This window comes from Peromyscus maniculatus, chromosome 18 (assembly GCF_049852395.1).
Source record: "Peromyscus maniculatus bairdii isolate BWxNUB_F1_BW_parent chromosome 18, HU_Pman_BW_mat_3.1, whole genome shotgun sequence".
NCBI lineage: Eukaryota > Metazoa > Chordata > Mammalia > Rodentia > Cricetidae > Peromyscus > Peromyscus maniculatus.
The window spans coordinates 12,587,583-12,593,124 of record NC_134869.1 but is presented as its reverse complement, the minus strand read 5'-3'; the positions used below and the strand labels follow the sequence as shown (position 1 = coordinate 12,593,124).

At 43.4% G+C, this 5,542-nt stretch overlaps 1 long non-coding RNA gene across 1 annotated transcript in view; it reads right to left on the bottom strand.

Moving 5' to 3' along the window:
- The window catches only part of LOC143269322 (uncharacterized), a 6,762-nt gene extending 1,448 nt beyond the window's left edge, over window positions 1-5,314 (bottom strand). The window contains exons 1-2 of the long non-coding RNA XR_013045711.1: window positions 5,137-5,314; window positions 2,617-2,665 (exon numbers count right to left, since the gene is read on the bottom strand). This is a non-coding gene — a long non-coding RNA (uncharacterized LOC143269322). The remainder of the gene's footprint in view (window positions 1-2,616; window positions 2,666-5,136) is intronic.
- Between the last annotated feature and the right edge of the window lie 228 nt (window positions 5,315-5,542).

The following is a 5,542-nucleotide window of genomic DNA, read 5'->3' as shown; positions in this document are numbered from 1 at the left end:
GCGGAAAGGAGAAGAAAGAAGGCACGAGATGGATAGACTGAACCAGAGCTACACTTGAGAGAGCTTGGTCACCATCTTGAAGCGTCTCAACTTCATCTCACTGGCAGCAGGAAGCCCCTGAGGAATAAAAGCAGGGGTGGAAGGTCAGACCTAAATTTAGTCAGGTCTTCGTGGAAACAGATTTGAAGAACGGCCATGGGAAAGCAGCCAGGAGAAAACCGCCACCATTCCAAGGAAGGTAGAAATCGACCATGCAGGGCTTGGGAGTAGATTTGCAACACTTCCGGAACAATTTCTGGCAACAGGTGGCCGTGCTGCTGAGAAGCAGAGCCTCAGGGAAAGATGAACGGAGCACTTTGGGATCTGAGGCTCACGGGAACTGTGGGCTTCCCAGGGCTTTGATTTAAATGAGGCAGCATCCTTGTGTAGACAGCATCTCTGCCCGAGAGATGGAAATGAACCTTTGGTGATGCACTGGAAAAAAATCTGAATACTTTAATTTGTGTCTCTGCAAAGGACCACATCAAACAAATATGTTTATAGTGTTAGAGAAATTTCAAGATAAAGGGGGGGGCAGGGAGTTGAAACGTTAAATATTTAAAGTCCAAAGCAGCTCCTTGGAATGTTGACAGTGGTGTAATTATGGAAGAGCAGTAGCTTGAACTACAGTTATATTGCTAAATGGTAAAAGTGGAAGGGAAGCGGACTTCCTTGGCTGAAGTGGAGCTTGATGCGGGATTGGAACTGGAGGGAACATCTCTTGACGTAGTGTAACAGGAATCTCGTTTGCTGGAATCAACTGGCTTCTTTATTAAAATGCAGACACCCCCGCCCTCCAGCACATGACCTCCCATGATACTGTTTGAGAATTTCCCATGAGTAGAACATGGGTCTGCATTTAAAATAAATCAACTACTTTCTTCCAACACCATACTAATTACCCAATTAAAAATTACCATTAGATATCTGGGATTGGTGGATATGGAATTAGAAAGAGAAGGCGTCAGGCTAATACACAGTCTGCTATAAGCAGCCCTTGAGCCCAGGGCTCCCACTTTTCAAATCTTGGAGAGGGAAATGCATCTACAAAAGGAAGAGGGGCTAGTGGGTGAGTCTAGATGTATGATGTAGATGAAGCTGTATGAAAAGCCTATGGAACCAACTAGTTAGTAATCTAATATCAAAATACAATTTTTAAAAGTTCAAATAGAATTACCCTTCAGGGAGGACAATATCACTACCAGAGGACATGGGTTATTAAATGGAAATTCCAGTGCAAGGCATGGGATGCCTCCCTATGAGTTAATCGCCAGGGAGGTCTCCAAGGTCTCCAACAACACAGGCTATTACCACTGTCCTTTGTTACCTACCATAACTACATACTAAGACCCTGTTGTTGAAGACACCATGTACTCTGGCTTTGGGACACACAGAGATCAGTCTCAACGTGACAGGATGTTTCTGCCCTGTTGGCTAGTTCATTGTTCTGGAAGGTGTTGTACAAGCTTCCAAGAAGAAAGACATCAGTTGTCTTATCCACTGATAGATCCTGCATGCTGGAATACTGACCCTCTAAGCAAGACGTGCTCACTGAATCGGTAGTGGCAGGACTATTATGGGGTAGCCAACTGCTCTCTGATTGGATGAGACCTGTTCCAAAGGAAGGAATTTTATGCCTTGTATTGTAATTAAAATTATAGTCAAAAGCCCATGGCTGAGAGGTTGGGGGTAAAATTAAATGTAATCAGTTTAGAGAAATTGAAGCATATTTATAACAAAAAATACCAGTAGGTCCTAGGGTAGAGCCTGCTATTGTTATTTTGATAAATGTTCCTCTAAATGTTTCTGATTATCTGCATAAACCTGGGGTGCTCTCAACCTCAGTCAGATAAACTACTTTTTGCCTTGAGCAGCCATCTATGGAGAGATGTAGAACTGGTCAAAGTTCTGAGAATGAGAGACTCGGTGCTCAGCCCTAAATGGGACATCTGTATCAACCTCCCAACAGCCAAATTTAGGGGCCATCACAGAAGAAGAGGCAAAAGGAATGTCAGAGCCAGAGTATGGGGCAAGGGATGCTTTGAAAGTCTGCCTTCTGCTGGACACAGCACAGCTAGCACAGTCATGATTTCACAGCAGCTGCGGTGAACAGCATGAGACCTACACAATATCATGCTAGCCAAAACTGTGAGATAGATAGGGTAGATTATCTGCAAGCCCCATCCAATGCAGAGGTGTTTCTGGCAATGGGTAGTTGCTGGAGAAGAGGGAACCATTCTTTATTGAGGATGTAGCTACTGGCAGGTTCTTCACGTTTCAGTGAATGCCCCCCCCCCCGCCCCACTGCACATACGGGCAGCCCTAACCAGACTGAGCAGGCTATCAAAAGTGGGGGTGTATATGGTTGAGCAGTTAAGAGTGCGTGCTGCTCCTGCAGCGGACCCGTTTGGTTCTCAGCACCCACATGAAGCCGCTCACAAATGCCTGTAACTCCAACCCCAGGAAATCTGACACCTCTGGCCTCTGCAGGCACCGACATACTTGTGTGCATATTTACGCACACACACACACACACACACACACACACACACACACACACAATTTAAAATAAAATACCTTTTAAATCTGAAGCTGGGAAGGACGTGTTACCAACATATGAAAAAATCTGAAAGGGGAAATGGAAGTAGATAAAAAGAAATCTTTTTAAAAAGAACATTCAGTAAATAAGATGGTTAGCAAACAATGTACCACCCAGGTTTTATTGTTCTCTTTACAAAGCAGAAATCAAGAAGAGACCATGTAATTTTTTTGGGAGGATTTGGGGATTTGAGACAGGGTTTCTCTGTGAGCCCTGGCTGTCCTGGAACTTGTTCTGTAGCCCAGGCTGGCGTCGAACTCACAGAGATCCATTTGCCTCTGCCTCCCCAGTGTTGGGATTAAAGGTGTGTGCCACCACCAGCACCACCACCCAGCTGAGTTCATATAATTCTTTTTATTTTAAGGAATTTTTTTATTCATTTTACATACCAATCACAGATCCCCCTCTCCTCCCTTCCCCCTCCCCTCCCACCTTCTCCACCCAACCCAACCCCCTATTCCCTCCTCCAACAAGACAAGGTCTCCCATGGAGTCCGCAGAGCCAGGTCCATTCAGTAGAGGCAGGTGTAAGCCTCTTCCCCTGCATCAAGGCTGTGCAAGGTGTCCCACCATAGGAAGTGGGCTCCAAAAAGCCAGCTCATATAATTCTTAAAGGCTCTAAGATTTTTCAGAATGCTACATGTGTGCTGATTGCCATTCAGTCATCAGCTCCAAGTGAGTCTACCTGTTCTAAGAAGCTCTGAAAGCAAGCATTGAATCCCCTTTAGTCATGAAGGTCTTAGACATCATAGCTGAATCCAAGGTGATTGCATTTGGCCATCTGGCTTTTTGTCTAGTGCAGGCACTTTTGCAGATGCCTTACCCAGACCTCCAGGATAGCCCCACTGCAGCTTCTGCACCAGGACTTGATACAGCTAACAGGCTTAAGGAAACTGTGTGGTGGCTTGATTTTTTATCCATGCAATGAGACATTGCCTAGATCAGAACCAAGTCCATTTTGCTTTTGTATTGTTCATGTGATCACCAGATTGCTGTGGGATGTTCTACATGTCAAATGTGTTGCTCTGGTTAGTAAATAAAACACTGATTGGTCAGTGGTCAGGCAGGAGGAAGTATAGGCAGGACAAAGAGAAAAAGAATTCTGGGAAGTAGAAGGCTGAGTCAGAGACACTGCCAGCCGCCACCATGACAAGCCACATGTGAAGATGCCAGTAAGCCATGAGCTATGTGACAAGGTATAGATTTATAGAAATGGGTTAATCTAAGATATAAGAACAGTTAACAAGAAGCCTGCCACAGCCATACAGTTTGTAAGCAATATAAGCCTCTGTGTTTACTTGGTTGGGTCTGAGTGGCTGTGGGACTGGCAGGGGAGAAAGATTTGTCCTGACTGTGGGCAAGGCAGGAAAACTCTAGCTACACCAGATGAGCAATTTTCATTTTCTAGAACTTCTATTTTATAGTCACAGAACCACTGTTTGTGACAGGAGGCTCAGCCTTCAGACGGTCTTGATTTTTGATGCAGCTTCATCATGAATCAATCATTTGCAGCTTTTGATTTAATGTGAGGTGGACAGGACTGGAGAGATGGCTCATCAGTGAGGAGAGTGTGCTGCTCTTACAGAGGACCCTAGTTCAGCACCCAGGACCCACACTGGGAGGCTCATAGCTGCCTATAATTCCAGTTCAGGGGAACTCATGTCTACAGCATCTGTGGGAACCTGTTAGCTTCCATAGCCACCTGCACACACACATAGACACATAATTAAAACCAATAAACCAATAAAGCAAGGCAAGTGACATTTATTTCACTTGAACTCTTGGAAACAACTGTAATAATTTTACTCAGTGTCAGTATTGTCTTGTCCTAGGAAATAAGGAAACCCATGGGGAGAGAGATGTGGGAATGGTTGATCAGTAGACAGTGGAAACAGACACTGCACACATGTGTAGGTCAGTACATTCCCCAACAGTAATGAAAGTAACATCAGTAATCACTGACCACAGAGCTGATATGTGATTCAGTGTTAGGATGTGTCTAAGAGACTGTGGGCTCAATCTCTAGTACCTCAAAATAATCACTGTTCACAGACCACCAAAAATATGATGAAAATGTTTGCAACATTAATAGACTCGTCAAAATATCACAAGGAAACACAAAATGAATTCATGCTACAGGAAAAAATTTATATCAAGAGACTTAATATATGCAACACTGTCACTAACATTCAGTATACAAAAAAATACAATATATTGGAGGAGCTGGAAGAGAGGATACTGTGATCAGAATATATTTATGACATTTTTTCAATAAAAATTAAAGTGTTTACAGTAACAAAAATACAGTATTTGCAAAATATGAAAACGTATTTCTAAATGACTTACTATAGCTAGTATAAATACTGTACAAATTATTACTATATTTTATCATTTAAAAATAATGAAAATATGTTCATATTCAATAAAAATATTTTCCTGTTTTTAATGTAAAGTTAGTTGTAGTTACAGACATAGAGCCCATGGATATGCGTAGCCTACCAGACTTCCTCCTTGCAATCACTTGTTCTTGGTAAAGGAGATTAAGATAGGAGCTGGAGAAACCAGGCCTAGAGGCCACTGAGTACGTCTTTGGGGTTCTAAGTTTAGGACTCTGGCACTTGGGGTACAGTAGTTAGAATGTAATTGCCCCCCATAAGCTCACAGGGAGAGGCACTATTAGGAGATGTGGCTTTGTTGGAGTAGGTGTGGCCTTGTTGGAGGAAGTGTGTCACTATGGGGGTGGGCTTTGAGGTCCTCCATGCTCAAGCTAAACCCAATGAGACATTTTACTTCCTGTTGCCTGCAGATCAAGATGTATTAACTCTCAACTCATTCTCCAGCACCATGTCTGCCTGCATGCTGCCATATTGCATCATGATGAACTGTAAGCCACCCAATTAAATGT